The sequence below is a fragment of the Alligator sinensis genome, unplaced genomic scaffold (assembly GCF_000455745.1).
Source record: "Alligator sinensis unplaced genomic scaffold, ASM45574v1 scaffold170_1, whole genome shotgun sequence".
Lineage (NCBI taxonomy): Eukaryota > Metazoa > Chordata > Crocodylia > Alligatoridae > Alligator > Alligator sinensis.
Window position 1 is genome coordinate 591,811 of NW_005841863.1, and position 17,512 is coordinate 609,322.

Here is a 17,512-nt window from a genome sequence, read left to right on the forward strand (position 1 = left end):
AAATAAAGGCATAAAAAGCCATAATTAGGCCAAAAATGCTTGGGGGGGGGGTCTATTTACTTAAATATATAAGAAGAGAAAGTTGTTATGTTACCCTTCTGACCTACCTAATATCAAACTCCTCAAAATATAATAGCACTAAATAAAACACACAATATCAACAAATTAAAAAGAATCTATTCTTCTATCCTTCAGCTACAACCCTTCAGTCAATATTTCCCTCCACACAGATCCTTCAACAGATTCAGATTAAGTCAGATTGAAGGATGGAGGCTATCAGCATATTCCAAAGGTAAGGATGAATAGTGCCAGGTCAGCCTCTGTTCAATAAGGAGGTTGTACATACTCCAAGTGTTTCAGCATTATAATATAGAGAGAAAAGCAGTTGCCTAGTTAAGCATGCCTCTAGATATTGTAAGTTAATACAAGATCTCATACTTGAAACTCCTGCCCAGTCTTTCCTTTGGTCAAGTCTTCTAGCTTCATAGTGGGTGTGTCCATACACATGCTCTGCCACCAAAGCATGGGCAGGGAAAATGTCCCCCTGCCCCCACAGCAGGGAGCTCCCAGCCCCTGCTGTATGAGTGCAGAATCCCCACCCAGTTTGGGGCTCACTGCTAGCTGTCCCACAGGTGGATTGTGAGGTAGCAGGGCTGGGACCTTCCCCTCTCCTGCAGCTCTTTCCAAGCCCCCTGCCCCCTATCAGGGAGCTGGAGCCAGGAGCTCTCTGCTGCTGAGACAAGGGGACATTGTCCCTGTCCAAGCTCCCAGGTGCAGGGAGCAATCTCTCAGCCCCCACCAGGAGACTGTTGTCTCCTGGCCCTGTGCTCACTACCAGCCCCTGGGCTAGCATCAGGGGGGAGCCTGGCACTACCCCTGGCTGCTGCAGGGGGCTGGTGTAGGGACAGAGAGGACCAGAGCAGACTGCTTCCAGGAGCAGCAAATCTGCTCCCAAATGGGTGCATGTGTAGATGCCTGCCCAGGATGGGTTTACTCCAGAGTAAATTATTCTGGAGTAAACCCATCCAGCAGCATTTGCATGTGTAAATGCGCCCAGGACCCACAATATCATTTAAGTTTAACTTATTCTAAGAACTGTCCTGGGACTTGGAGAGGGATCATAGAAAGCTCATAGAAATTTCAGAAGAAAAAAATTAAGGAACTAGGGAAGATCTATTGTTCAAATAATTGTGAAAACAATAAAATAAATTTCCGCATTTACTTTTATTTATTTTAAGTTATAGCGTCTGCCTCAAATTCTTGACCTATCTTAGTATCTAAAATTACAAAATCAGGTACAAAATGCCAAACAGATGCATTAATTACAGAACTTGAACTTAATCCCAGCCAGTTCAGGCTCTTGACATTTTGCAAAATTCAAGTTAGACTAGGGACAGAGATGCTAACAAGACATTTAATCCATGCAACTTTCTAAAATACAAGCTCCCTTCACCCCTCTGCTCATCAGCCAAACAAACAACCTGATTTATACATTCCTATGAAAGCTTACCATTTACTCTGAAGTTGCCAATGTTGTCATTAATAAATTATTTTTGGATTGTTTATTAATAGATAACTCCCGTTGTGCAGTGTGAAATGATTCCAGTGTAAAGCTCAATTCTAATGAGTTAGTCCCAATACTGAATTTAGACCATATTCCAATATGCATTATTTCCCAATGACACTACTCATATTAATACAGTTCCTGATATCCATAAGTCTTTAGAGAATTAGACTTCTAGTCTGAAAATCTGTCATGTTTCTGGTAATGTTATTGATTTTTTTTCTTATCTATAGTTGAACTATGATATTGTGCAGTTCGAATTCTCAGACTATTTCATATACATCATTTTGCAAATCAAACTGATCTGTAGACTATAAGATTTACAAACTATAAATACTATATATTTACTCCTCTCCCTCAAAAGTAATGACAACTGGGAGAAGTCAAATATCCCTTAAATCTTTATTTAAAAAATATTTATTTGAAAAAAAACATACTTGGTTCTATTCTAAGTGTTTCAATAATATTTATTTCTAAAATCTTATTCTTACAGATTGCATTTGTAATGGTTGACTTGAAACATATAATAAAATTGTAAAACATTGATATCTTTGTTTATTCAGTGTCTGAATTAAGCCTTTACTGTAAACAGAAAGCTCCAATAATTAAATAGTATATCCCACAAGCAGGTGTACTGATTAATAAATTATTTGATTACTAGGTATGATAATAAGTATGCCTACAATCAATATAGCTTCTAAAAGCTCCAAATTAGAAATTGCATAATAAGATTTAAATGAAATGCACTGGGATTTGGTAGTTTTAATTACAAGGAATGATTAATTGATAATTCAAACAGTATTGATCTACAAGTTATTTAATTCCTAGCAATTTGATTTGTCACATTTAAACTCAGATAATTAATGATTTTCCCAATTAATGTTAAAACTGGAATACTGAAATAATTGGAGCTGATGTACTTGGGATTAGGATACCATAGTTTTGGAGAAAAGAAGAGAGGCCTTGTGTGAGCTACAGATTTTATGAATCAACATAAAGTAAAGAACATGGGTAGTGACACTTCATTGCTGATATTTGCATTACTTTTGTAACACTTGTGACTGACTCAAAGATGGAGGTGGAATAAGCAATACTTAAGCCAGGGACATAATTTTAAAGAAATGCATTTTTGTAATTTGAGTGTACATGTCCCACAAAAAGTGTGACTAACAATAAATAGATTCAGCTTTATAAGAACCACAATATGCACAAAATGCTGTTTCTCTAGGTTAGCAGACAATTATTATGCATAGCTCTGTGAAAATCTAAGCAAATCAGTCTTTATCTGGTATGAAGGAGCTATATTGGGATCAATATATCAGTGATGTGGGCTAGGATCACTACAGGTGTTTTGGAGTTTAGTTCAATCAAACTGATGACATGGGTAATGGCCTGCACAAGTGATGGTGTTCAGTTACCTCAAAGTGCTGGCAGCTGTGTGAGTGTTGGTGCCTCTCATCTAGTTCAGCTGTGTTTAGCAAAGCACACAAGTTGGGGGTAAAGGTAGGCTTGTAATATCTTTGTGGCTGCTTGAGCCTGTGGGGTGAGTTACTAATATATTAAACCACTATTCTGCAGGAGTTGCTGATGCTGGCATCAAGCTGTAAGACTGTATCTTTCTATGTTATTATTCTTTTGATTTTGGCCAAGAGTGGTATGAGATTTTCTGAAGGATATAAACCTTAAGATATAACAAAAGTATTTTTTCCAAAGTGTAAGCGGCACCATGAATAAGAAATTTGATTAAAAAAATATGTTAGAGCTGTAAAAAGGCATTTTCTCATTTTATAAGTCTACCACAAAACAGGTTAGTTGTATTTGTGTGTATATATAAAATATATTTGGTCCTTGTGTAATCTCAAAATATTAAGCAAATTTTAGTGTATAAACATGTTTAAAAATACTTTTTGGCTAATAACATGTGCCAAGTTCTATGATGGAGCATTTTTCCCCTAAATAACTTAAGTTGCTGAAAATAAGAGTTAGAATTGAAATGCTGACAATCTTATCCACAGCAGTAGGAACAGACTATTATAATTGTCGTTGTTGTGCCTCTTTATGGAGTGTTAGCATTATAAAAGTTCAAATTGCTTAGTGTGCCTGTCATCTAAAGTGAGCAAAAGGTAATTTGCATTAATACAAACCCTGTGAGATGGCAAGGCTGCAGTGTTATGAATTAGCTGCAATATGCTGTAATAAGGGTTTGGCATGTGCAGTAGTGTTTCAGCTTTTCTTTATAGTGTTATCGCTAAATTTACACATTTCCAACTAATAACTACAGACTTCCCTCCCCCTCTTTTTTTTTTTTCTTTTTTTAAGGTTAATCATCCCAGACAACTTGCCCTCATTGAAAGGCCAGGTTTTTTGAGCTGTTAGTCATTTGTCATTATTTGTAGGCTCTGAGAATTCAGTGTTGTTAAAGTAAAGGCTGCAGGGTTTGTACTCGGTTTTGTCTCTTCTATGAATGTTCCCTTGAGACCCCCCCCATGGTGAATCAACAGTAAAGCAGTGAGCACTTCCCCCTTCTTCCATACTCTAGAGGGAGGGATATTTCACATGGTACTAGGGCTGAGGTATGAAGTCATTGAGCATTATAGCCCATGTCATATGCCCAAGGGATCCTCACTGCATCACCATCTCCCGTCAGTCTTCGTGATTGTATGTCAATAATGCGTAACAAGGCAGTTGCTGTGGCTAAAGGGCAGATGCTTTAGCACAGCTGGGGCAGGGAACACAAGCTTATCTGCCACTTAATGAAGAATAGAGAAGAGGAATCGCTCATTTTAATGCTTTTTGGCATCCATATATAAGATTTGTCCTTTGCTTGCAAAGTGGATTCACAAGGTAGTTCAGTTCCAGTGTGTTGCAAGTAATTCACCAGTTTGGGTGGAAGAACATGAAAATAAAAAAAGACACCCCTGCCCTACCAAGGGGGATGCTTCAGTGTGAATTTTGGGAACAAGTTTCCTGCTGCTTCCCCAAAACCCATTTTCACCCAGAATCTTCCCTACATTTTTTTTCTTTCACCAATCATCTTTCCTCATGCTCAACCATTGTATCTTGCCAGTGTTTTCTGTTCTGGAAATCTTATAGTCTAAACACATGCCTTTGATATAGCATGTGCATTACTTTTTGCAACCTCTAGATATTCCTTGAGGAGCTCCCATTACATTTGCGCAAAAGGCATGAACGTGCTTAGCCTGTGAGACTGGTCAGAATGATAGCGTAGCTGGCTGTGTATCGCTGCCTGTACAGCCTCAAATATTGATGAATGACCTGCTTGCATAGTTAAAATTCAGGACTGTGGCTTATACTTTAAATGTAGCAGAAAATGGTAATTATATCATGGATGTATTACTGAGCTGTATACCAATCAGCAAATGAAAGCACAGTCATGGAACAATGACTGGCTGCTGGTTGTTGGTGTAGCATAATTTAGCCCAATGCTGTGCTCTGTGTGTTACAGACTGAAGAGTCTATAAAAGGTGAGGGCCAAAAATGGACGTTAAAGATAAGAGAGAAAATTACTGTACTCTGTCAGCCTCAAGTCGGTGGATTAAAAAAATTTAAAAATGTAGAACAGCCAGTTCACACAGGCATGCAAAAAGATAATTAAACTCGGCACTTTCTCAGTCAATTAAGAAGAAAGTTAAAATAGACATGAAAAAGGAGAAAACCCTAGTGGCAGGATGGTTATAATTTGTACCTGTGTTGGAAGTGGGGGAAGGAATGAGCTTTGATTCCCTTCCTAGTTTTCATCTCTCGTATCCTTACCTGACAGGGTAAAGGATTGTTGACTTAGGAGTGAACATATCCCTTGCTGGAGGAAGAATGACATGACATGGTGCAAAAGGCAAGAATTTCTTAGGGTGGTGTCTTTTTATTGGACCAACTCCATAGCAGAGGTAGATGAGCCTTTGAATACAAGGCATTCTTCATCAGGTCTGAGTGATAATCTGATGAAAAATGCCTTGCATTTGAAAGCTTGTTAACTCCTCCCCACTATTCAGTCAATCCAGTAGAAGGTATCACCCTAAGAAATCCTTGTCTCGCATACTTCCTAGACCTTCATGGCTTCACCATCATTCTAACATTATTATGAGACCATATCAGTGTTCGGCAGAGTAAGTAGAGTCATGGTACAGGATCTTTAGAATGGTTACTGTAAAATGGAATAAATAGGAAGGGGTATGCATGTTGGGGGTGAGAAAATTCACTGATTTGGTGGAATTCTGTTTTGATGAAATTCTGAAGAACAAAGAAAAAAGGTTATATAAAATAGGTGCTTAACTATTACATATTCATTTATTATTTCCATGTAAGAGGAAAATAACAATAATTAAAAAGACACAATCTATAACCTGGCTCCCTACTTTTATCAAGCACTTATGTGAATGCCCAAGGAGGCTGGGGTCATGTGGACACTAAGGTTCACAGTTGGCAGCCCAGAGGTTGCAAGTTTGAGGCCATAGCAGTAGAGTTCAGCCATGCCAGAAAGGAAAAAGAAAAGTGAAGGTCCAGGAGGACAAGAGGAATCAAATACCTTAAATAAAATTGACAAGACCAGATCACCAATAAATCGGAAGTAGCATGAAAAGCCATTCAACCAAGTGAGAGCTAAATGCTAGATGATAGCAGCCCAGAACAGCATCAAAGGCTGCTCAACCAGGCCAAAAACAAATGCTAAATACAGTTGCTGGTAATAGCTTCAAAAGCATCCTGTGCAAATGTCAGCTTGAGTGTGGGGTGGGGGGGGGAAGACTTTTTATACTATTCTTCACACTTGCTGAAAAATGCAGATTCTGGGCTTCAGGCTTGAGATTGCACCAGCACAATATAGTCACATCCAGAAGAACCCTGTAACTCCAAATCAGAATGTATTTTTGGCTCTTGTATTTCCAAGTAAAAAATTATGCCTGGAGTCGGCTGTCTAGTTTCTGTTATTGAACTAGTTTCTAGTTATTGATCTAGTTTCTGATCAATAGTAAAAAACTGTCTGTTCAAACATCTTTAAAGAAAGGTTAGGGTTAAATTGCCTCTTCTGCAAGTTCCTGCTGCCCTGCCCTAACCTGATTCCTTCTGATCAATAAGTAGATTTCTTTATTCCCTATCTTGGTTTCAATATTGATAATACAGCCATTGCCATTTAATCTCACAGATCTCAAAGGCGGCACTGAGTTTTTTACAGCAGACACAGGAGATGTGTTTGCACCAATAGACGTAGTAGTGGATAGGTGGTTTAAAACCCTAAACTAGATTACTTTGTGTAAACTAGTAAAGAATTATCATTGAAAGAATGGGGTAAAACTCCACTACTGTCAGCTTAAGTTTTCTCTCTGTGTCCACGTCAGGGTTGCTGCTTTTCTAAAGACAAAGAGGCTCTTACTTATTCCTTGCCACCCATTTACAAATCATAGTACTAGCCACCTACTGTGATCAGCTACCCAGGGATAGCAACATATCCATCTGTTCCTGATCCTGTAATTTACACACGTATAAAAAAACCCCTTTCTGAATCCCTTCTATGCCTATGTGCACTCAAGGTCTGCAACATTTGCAGGAGGTGTCACGCGTTTCCCACAGAATACATAGGGGAACAACATTCAAGCACACAGCTATGCCAGTGTTTATTGAATGTGCTAAGCTCATAAAATTCTGTGAAACTTGGTTTAAATTAATTGTACGCTGAGGCAGTGGGCCTTCATAAAAACTAAGAGCAAAGCTGAAACCTCTGATTGCAGCACTAACTGGGGACACAGCAAAGGGATATATGTCTCTGAATAAATACATTGTGACAGTATAAAAAGGGTAAGAAAATAACAGCAGAGTATCTGAGCATGTTTTTCCATTGTTGTAGAACACATCTTGGCTAAGATAGGGCAGGACAGAGAGCGAGGACAGCAAACCGTTAACTTTTCCCCAGTTTTAAGATATATGGTGCAGCTTTTCCTCATCAGACTCTGCTATAAACCTCTCTCATGCAAGGTTACTGGACCTCGGCTTCTTGCCAGGTTAAAGCCAATTTGATGCATCTAATGGCAAAGTAAGAGCTCTTTCTCATATGTAGAGTGGCCGGCTCCCAAGAACCATGCCATTAAGGTATAATGTAATATGAAAATGTGCAAAATTTAATTTTTTTTCTTTTTCCTTAAAATAAGCACACAAGCCCTGCTCCTGCAGCCCTTTTTCAGATAAGTAGTTCAGCTAAAGTCAAAGGTCCTTATCTTGATCTAAATTACAGCAGGTTTGTATCAAATGTAACTCCACTGACTTCAGTGGAATTATTCCAGATCTATGCTACTGTAAGCAAGAATAGATCAGGGAATGTAATTTAAAAATATTGCACTGTGAGTAGAGACATATCCCTGATCCCAACTATTGATCTGTTTATGCCTTGGAGAACAGGGATTGATACATTTTAGATCACTTTGGATAACATTCTAATTGCATGCTGTATTATTATTCAGGTAAATGTACTTTGAATATTACTAAGCATCTTGCTTTAATAATATACCCATGGAATTTAATTCATTATGGAAAGGAGTATTTGGTATTATCCTTTTTGCTTTTCAATGTGATGTCATTATTTTCTTAATGTATGCAGTTTTTCAATGTAGGAATTGTAATGTAGACCAAGCAGAAAGAGTCCTAAGACAATAATCACTTTTGGTGAGGTTCGAGGAAATTGCTAGTAGAGTTCCTGCAAGATCAATTTTGACACTGATCTCATTTATGACTTTTTCATTAGTGACCTTGGCACAAAAAGTAGCAGTGTGCTGAAGACACAAAGTTGAGAGGCACTGTCCATGCAGAGGAGGATCAGGCTGTCGTACAGGAAGAATTAGATGACCTTGAGGACTGCAGTGAAAAAAATAGATGCAATTTATTAGTCCTTAAGTGCATGACCTAGACCTTTGCACAAATAATTAGAAGTTTTGTGATAAATTTGGTGCTTACTGGTTGGAAATAATACAAGAGAAGGACCTGAGTATATTAATCATAGGATAAGTATAAGCCATGAGCAGAAACAGCTAGGAAAAGCCAGATGCAATCTTAGGATGCATCAGCCAAGGTGTTTCCAGGGGTGATAGAAAAGAATTAGTGCAATTTTCTAAGGCACTGTCTTGACCTCATGTGGAATAGCGTGTGATTCTTGTTTAAAAAAAAAAAAGTAAATTTTGAAGTGGAACAGATTCAGACAAGGGTGACTATTTCACAGATCATTCTAGAGAGCTTAACTTATGACAGAAGACTAAAGATGGGGCTTGTTTATTCTAGGAAAATCATGGTTGAGAGCAGGTATGTTTGTGCTGTGTAAATACAGACATGATGCATGGATGGATGTACTAGAAGGAGAAAAAGCTATTCAAGTCATGCTTGCTTAGGGAAAAATGGATATAAATTAGATACAAATAAATTTAGGCTGCAAATTAGAAGCTGTAGTAGAGGTTCTGGATCAGCCTTCCAATTGGAGTAGTGGGGGAAAGAAACCTAACTGGTGCTTAAATGAATCTAGCTAAATCTATGACAGGGATGATATGTTATGGCTGCCTATAGCAGCAGGGAAACTGGTCTTTGTGACCTGGGAGGTCCCTTCAGTCAGATATTTTTATGAGACACTTTGTTCATATCTATATACATTACAGGCTGTGTCCTTCAGCCCTTTCTCTATCAGTAGTCCTCTTGAGAGATTCTTTTTTCCTGTTACATCAATATATCTCTGGAATAAATGCAGTGATTGCAATTACTGGAACACATTTCTTAATATTCAGTAAGAGGTAGTTACATGAATAAGAAAATAAGGTTCCTGACTGAACGCCCATTTACAGCAACAGGAAAAATTCCCAAGCTTTAACAGGGAATTTTGCCATTGGTTGCTACTGGGGTAGAATTTCAACTTCAGCATTTGTTTAAAAGGAAGGGAAGGGGAAGTCTTTGGCTGTAGTACCTGCATACATGCATGTGAGTAAGCTTATGTTGTGTTAGCTGAACCTATGTTATCATAATTGACAACACTTCTAAGTTCTTCTTGCTTAGAGTGAATTCTGAGCCCTTACAGAATTAAAGACTGATAGCACTGACTTGACCCTGATGTAATCCTGGGAAGTGGAATGTATTTTTTTCTGCTGTGTTAGCTTCACTTTCTATGCATACTACATCCATTTTTTTTTCTTGAACTAGTCCTATTGGGTATAGCTATGCAATTGTGCTAGATATTGGAAAATTGTGTGATGACAGTGATATGGAGTAGGTGAAACTATTTTTATTTACCTGTGAACGTAAGTCCTAAAATGTGTGAGGTAATACATCAAGTAGCCCACTGAGTCACCCAGTCCCCAAAACATCTTCTGTAGAGGCAGATCAGTACTCCTCAACCAGAAAAATATTAGTGACCTTTTAAAAAGAGGCTGATATACTTTGAAGATGGCTTGCCATGAAAATTGGATGATGCAAGCTGAAGGAAAAGTCATGGATCAATTTTTTTAAAAATTCCTTCCATGAATTTTACCTAAAGGGAAGAGTTGCCAGTCACACTAGGCTCTTTTAACTAACAGAAGAAACAAACCAGGGTATATCTTCATTTTAACAAACAGGATTGGAAAGATGCCAGAGGAGCAGCTAAAATGTTTGCAGACAGTTAACCATTTTGGGTTAAAGCTATCAGATTCACACATCCAAAAATGATTGGTCTATGGTCTCATCAACTTGGATATGGATCTTCATTACAGATTTTCTGTAAGATCTTTATACAGTGATATTAATCCTGATGTTAATGTTGAGTAGGATGAAAACAGAGCCATAATCCAGTACTTTATGAACAAACAGAATTTTTCCTGATCTGAAAAAAAAAAAAAAAAAAATCGTAACCAAAATATTTTCTCCTGTATTGCATTGTGTGCAAGACTCCTTTTGCAAAATTTGTACCAGACACATTGAGCAAGTTAGCACATTTAAATCTTGTAGGATCTTCACTGTCATCATTTCTTTTCTTAATCCCACAGCATTATTGACCACTCTTCCCTCAGACTAGTGGTGACAAAGATGTGGTCTGCAGGCCAGATCTAGCCTTCAGAGCCCTTTCACCTGGCCATGGAGCTTCTGGAGAGGTTGGGAATTCAGGGGTGGACAAACAAGAACGGGGCTTCCCACTGAATTCCCAGGAATGGAGCCATGTTGGGGATGCATGCATTAATGGCTCCATGAATCCCTGCCACTGCAGTCCAGAGCCAGCCTAGGGGAGCAGCAGGCTACAATGAGGTCTTTTTACCACTGTGAGTACATGGTGTTGCATGTTGCAACTATGTGATGTGTTACGCTAGCTCCAAGTACACTAGCTTGCTGTGTGGTAGCAGAAGCAATACAACTAGGTTAGTGTAGTGCTGCATTTTGGCTGGTAACCTCTGCTAAGAATTTCTAGGCACCTCAGCAACACAGATAGCAATGGCTCTTTCTTTCTTCACTGTCACTCCTGTACCACCTCTCAATGTTATCTCTAAACATAGCTATCTTGCTAATCCACTCCCCTTATTTATTTCTGTGCTTTTGGAGATTTGTTGGAAAGAGAAGAGAGGACCTGATTTTTCCCATCCCGGCTTTTTGCTTGTACAACTCGACTGAAATCAGTGGCATGATGTTGGAGTTGCACAAGTGCTGAACCAGGCCCACTCTGTGTAGCCATGGGAGAAAATGAAGGACTGTTCTTTCTGACCCTCTAGCATATGCAGAATGTCAGCATGGAAAGAGCTCTGCCTTGGAGCAGGAGATCCTAGAAAACAACCTTTTCAAAACAGAACCAAACATAGGCAATTTACCATACAATCAAACAGTGTACCAGTAAGTCCTACACTAAAGCTTCCACTAAAGCTTGTCTACTCGGGGAAATTGGCCAAAGTAGCACTGTGGAATAGCTCCCTGCATAGCTATGTAGGGGAAAGTGGCCCGAACCACTATTGTGAATGATGTTATTGTGGCATAGGTGCATGGGCACCCCTGTATGGGCAGCCTGTTTTGGAATAAAACCCACTTCATTCTGGAATAATTAGCATGCTTTATGACTACACTCACTGTTCTGCAATACAATCCCTTTTATTTTGAAATAGCATCCATGTAGGGAGCTATTGCAGTGAAGCTTATGCCTTAATATCTATGCTAGCTAGCTTCCTATGCTGGCAAGTCCTTAGATATGGAATGCTTGGGTGACCCTTTTCCTTAAGCCATTTAATGCAGTAAGTCCCTTTCATTTCTTCTGTTCCCATCTCTATTCAAGCAACCCTTCCCAACACAATGGTGACCCCGTTGCACCCAGACATCACCAATGCATTGTCTTCCAACTCATCTATCCCAAGTTCAGACCAGGTCCTTCTCTTTGGTCCTCAGTCTTTCCTACCCTCTGCACCTTTTCACTGGAGCATCTGGCTTTCAGCAAAGAGAGGGGTATAACAGTACTAGCACAGGGCTCAGAATAGCAGTTTCCTAATGGTGCATGTGCCTGTTCAGTCACTTTGTTCACACGTAGGCATTAATATTGAAAGGGTTGCAGGTGTTACACACTGAGGAAGGGGCAGAACTGCTTCTGAACTAACATGGAAAGAGAATGGGTAGGTTCAGCCTTAAAATAAAAGACAGAAAATGTGAGGGGTGAGACTGGAGGAGCAGACAAGAAGAGATGACACAGCCTTTGCACAGTAATGTGTTGAAAACTCTGGTTTCTATAAACTGTGCTGGGGTAATCGTACCAGCTAGGATGTCTCGTCATTCTGTACATTAAGATCTCATTTTAAAAATGTGAAAACCTGGTTTTATTTTTTCCTGCCTGCTTGCCACATTAAACTGACTAAAGAGGGAAGAGAGAGAGAAAATAAAACAATAAATGGAATAGAAGCATGTCCCAGCAAGTACTTGGAAAAGAGAAAATGACTTGGCAGGGAAGATAGAAAATTAATTTTGATTGCATTGTTAAAATGAGGGTCACCCTGACTTTTTTTCGTAGCTTCATTTTCATGCTTGGTAAGAATTACACTATCTTATTTTAAAAGACTAATAAATAAGTTGGGAAATTATTGTTTATAGGCAGAGACTGACAGATCTTAACAAAATGTTGGGTCTGATGCTGGGATTGCAGACTAACGGTGCATCTATACTGACATTATCTGCTTTTATATTAGTTGGAGATCAGAGCAGGCACACAACAGTGGTGTATTTTTTTTTCACTCTACCCTAGTGAAAAAATACCCTGTGGGAAAAAAAACTAGTTAGTGTTCCCTAGTTAGTTGGACTCATAGGTGGATCTAGGATTTTGAAAAAGGGAGTTCTCATGGTAAGGTGCATCATAACATTTCAGATAACACATTTGTTCTCCAGGTTTAAAAAAAAAAAAAAAAAGCAGCTTTACAAATATGCAAGGGGATTTGGTTTCTCTTATTCAGTTTAAGATTGATGCAAAAACAAATATAACTTTATTGGAATGAGTCAAAAAGAGTCTGGACGGCTATGAAATAAGAGTTGCATTATTAGGAGCAGCTAACAAACAGCAGATTTGCAGAACAAAGATTAGCATGATTCGTGGAACATGTAGACTGTTGGAAAAAGATGAGGGGATCATTAACAACTGTGGAAGGAAGAGTTTAGAAGGAATAGGGTAGATTTTAATGAGCCATGAAGTCTATTGACTCCCTCACTGCTGCTGGAGTAGAAATCCTGTTGCCACTGCCAGGCAGTTGTTTTTAAATTTTGGAGGGAGCAGGAATCAAAGGAAGGGACAGACAGTGCGGGGGCCAGGCATGCCTAGAGAGAGGCACCTGAGCCCTGCAGGGGTGTAAGACCCCAGAAGCCCTGGAGAGGGGGCAGAGGAAGAGTGGCCCCAGTGAGCAGGACAGAAATTGTGTGTGTGTGTGGCCCACCCAGAGTAGGGTGCATGGTGGCGCCTGAAGGACTGGGCCTTGCTGGGTACAGAGTAGGGTTGCATAGGGTGACCTAAAGGGTTGTATCGGGAGTCTGCTGAGTAGGGTTGCAGGGGCAGCCTGAAGGGCAGCACATGGGACAGCCCACACCTGAGGGAAAACATGAGCAACTTGCTTGGTGAGGGGCATGCACACATGTGCCCCAGCCCAACAGGTCAGCCCGTGGGGGTGAGGGCAAGATAGAGGCCCCTGTGGTGAAGGACAGAGTGCCACAGAGGCAGGAGCAGGGGTAAGGTGAGTGAGACCCTGGCCAGGTGTGTGGTGGGAGGATCAAGCCTGGGCAGCATGTCCAGAGGCGCGGGGTGGGGTGGGGAGGGAGGGTCCTGACACTGTGCACACCCCAGCGAAGGCCTTGGGGGGGCATGTGCCCCCACCCATCTGTCCACAGCAGAGGCAGCTGCTGTTGTGGGCTGCGCTTTGTTCCCTGAGCCTGCTGCAGCCTGCCTGGGAGCTGCCCAATGCCACATGCACCCAGCTGCTGGGTGAACAATGGATGAGGCTTAGCCCAGCAGCAGGACGCACGTGGCATTGAGCCACTCCTGGGCCAGCTGCAACAGGGCTTGGGGCGCAAAGCCCAGCCCATAATGGCAGCCACTTCTGCTGCACACAGATGGCGGGGCATGTACTCCTTGAGGCTTCCACCAAGGTGCTCACAGTGGCGGGGGGCGCCCCCCGCCCCCGCCCAGCCCGCCCGGGTGGGGAGGGAGGGTCCTGACACTGTGCACACCCCAGCGAAGGCCTTGGGGGGGCATGTGCCCCCACCCATCTGTCCACAGCAGAGGCAGCTGCTGTTGTGGGCTGCGCTTTGTTCCCTGAGCCTGCTGCAGCCTGCCTGGGAGCTGCCCAATGCCACATGCACCCAGCTGCTGGGTGAACAATGGATGAGGCTTAGCCCAGCAGCAGGACGCACGTGGCATTGAGCCACTCCTGGGCCAGCTGCAACAGGGCTTGGGGCGCAAAGCCCAGCCCATAATGGCAGCCACCTCTGCCGTGCACAGATGGGGAGGCACATTCCTCCCCACAAATGCTGGGCAGCTGCAGCAGCTGTGAGGGAGGGAGTGGGGCTGGAGCAAGGGCAGGCCCTGCACAGCTGGGGCATGGGACAGAGCCACGAGTGGCTTGTCTGAGGGTGGGGCATGTACCCCAGGAGGGCATGGAGGTTGTGTGCCCCTGGATCTGCATGCTGGCTGGGCTGGCTGCCGCTGCAGGTTGGGGCCAGGGCTGCACCAGGCTGTGTTCAGGCTGGGTGGAGGTGGCGCTGGGAGTAGGGCTACAGGGGGGCTGCAGGCACCTGAAAATTCACTATAACCCCCCCTCCCAGCACCACTGCCACCTGCTCCGAGCACAGTGCAGCCGAGCCCCCTGCCATGAACAGCGTGGTGCTGCCTTCCTCTGCCCCTTCTCCCCCACACCCTCCTCTTGGGATCTGCATGGGGGAAGGGTGGGCTGGGGCTGTAAGGCAGTGCCGTGCTCTTCACGGCAGCGGCCTGGGCTGTGCTGAGCTCAGGCTGGGTGACTGCAGGGCTGGGAGTGGGGTTATTGGGGCACTATAGCGAACTTTTTGGTGCCTGCAGCCTGGCCCCCATAGCCTCAGTCCCAGTACTGCCACTGCCTGGCCCAAGCGTAGCCTGCTGCAGTCCCATCCCCTGCCAGCCTGGCCAGCATGCATATCTGGGGGCACGTGCCCCCCACATGCCCTCCCAGGGTTCATGCCACCCTCCCCCCATACCCCGCCTCTCATCCCCTGCACAAGCCACTCACGGCTCTGCTCTGGCTGTGTGGGGCCTGCCACTGCTCCAGCCCCACTCCCTCCCTCAGTGCTGTTTGGGGGCCGGGGAATGATCAAGGCCCCAGCAGTGAGGAAGGAAGTGGGGCTAGGGCTGGGGCCTCAATTGGCCCCTCCCCCCACCCCTTCCTCCAGACTTACCTCCTGCAGGGACATGCCCCCAATAACTTTTTTTTCCCATCTGCCTCCATCTGTCCCTCCTTCCACAGACTTACCTGCTGGGTGAGGGGGTGGCACATGGTAGATCTTGGGTTGTTTTTAAATGCCAAAGGTAATCTCCTACTTTAAAAAGGTTGGAGACCACTGGGCTAGAGGCTGAGCTCTGCCTAGGGCAGGGCATAAGGTTAGTGCCTCATAGAGTAGGGAAGCTCGAGTGACCTGAAGGTGCTACCCATGCACCGACCTGCATGAGAGTAAGCAAGCCTGATGACCCAGGAGGTTGTGAGTGGTGTAAGAGGCCCTGTGAGAGGGGGTGGAGTGCGTGAGCAGAATGGGAGAGGTCCAGCCAGGGGCAGAGCTAGCCCAGCCTCAGACTAGAGTTATGATCTACTTATAATGCCATATGCGAGGCATGGGGCATGGTGTAGGGATAGTATGCAGCCATGTACAATGCCCCCTGGCATTGGGGCATTAAAATGGGCAGCCTCCCACATTTTACACCAGTTACCTGCCATGACTTGCTGTTTGATGAGATTGGGTGGACTGCTCCACATAGACAGGCGGATGGGCTGATGTAGAGACCCGACCTTAACTTGGCCCCCTGTCGCACACTCCTTAAGCAAAAACTCATTTAAAAAGCATTGACCATGTATGTGCATCTTCCATCACAGCACATGGCAGTAGTCACTACCAGATGGGTTATTGATTCAGCTGGATCCCTGGTTTGGCTATTTGGACAGCTGCGTGTGTGCTGCTGTACACACAGGACACCTTATGGTATAACTGAACCTGGATCAGACTGGGTAGTTGGATGCACAATCACCACTTACATGCATATTACATTGGTTGCATTCATAGCTATCTCGGTTCATACCTTTTACAGGTGTGGTTCAGTGTGTCTATTTTTGAAAATTTCTCCTGACAAACTGAAATTAAGAGAACTAAAAGGACATAATTCTATTAATGCTTCTTTGATTTCTATCTTGGGTTTCTACTGAATTCATTCTTAGTTAAAAAATTCTGCAGCATCGTGCTGTTATTCTGTTACAGCCAAATTTTGCTTTCCCAAATAAGAATAAAAAGGCAGAAGACAAAAGTAATATTATTACTTGGAGTTAAAAGCTATTTTTATGCCTTACAGAAAACATAGTGATTACAAGATCACTGAATCACATTTGCAAAGTCATTCTGTTCTGGCTCTTTTTCAGTAAGCTGTTTCTGAGCTTTAAATCTTTTTTTATAGATTTTTTTTGAGATCTCTCCTATATTCAATGCAATATGTGTATGGTTCCGACATAGTCAATAAAAGGGTTTTCCCATTCACATTTTAAGTTAATTAAATACTAATAGAGTAGATGACCAAACACATTTTCTTTAGGTCTCTCCTTGCTTTTAAAGAAAGTGGTGGAGGGTTGCTATTTATTTCAGTAGATTTGAGAACCTATTCTTTTAAGAAGTGTTAAATTGGGCAGATAATGGTTCAATGGTTAGGGTGGTAGACTGGGATTTGGGATATGTGGGTTAATTACCTGCTTTTTTTCAACAGAATGCCAGTGTGGACTTGGACAGGTTATTTAGGATCATTTAAAGATATTTGGGTGTCTAACTGTAGGAGGAAGGCACCTATCTAAGGTTCTGGATTCTTAGCTTATTGCCAGTTTCCTAGTTGTGTAGAGGAGGATAGTTTTCAACCTTAAAAGAGTATTTGCACATATTATCCTTGCATCTTATGAGAGAGGCACTCTAGGTTAATTAGCAGAATGTACATTTAATCTACCTAGAACTTTTTTGGGGAGAAAAAGCTATGTGGCTTTAAAAAGCCCAAAATTAATCGACAAGCATACTGGTGAGCAACATCAAGACCTAAAGAAGCATTTAAAAATAAATCGGCCACCTTCAACAGCAATAACAATAATTTGCATTAACGGTCATCTCCACAGCTTGAATTGCAGGATAAATACCTTAAAGCAAAAAATAATATGTAACCCTGGGCGCGACACTACATGCGCCCTCACCTGAATAATGGGATCCTGGGGTACCCGG

At 42.3% G+C, this 17,512-nt stretch overlaps 1 protein-coding gene across 1 annotated transcript in view; it reads left to right on the plus strand.

The window, feature by feature from the left end:
- Window positions 1-2,899: 2,899 nt before the first annotated feature.
- Window positions 2,900-17,512, plus strand: part of LOC112552066 (ninjurin-1-like) — a 411,278-nt gene continuing 396,665 nt past the window's right edge. Inside the window, exon 1 of the mRNA XM_025216542.1 lies at window positions 2,900-3,371. The gene's annotated coding sequence lies outside the window, so the exon portion shown is untranslated. The remainder of the gene's footprint in view (window positions 3,372-17,512) is intronic.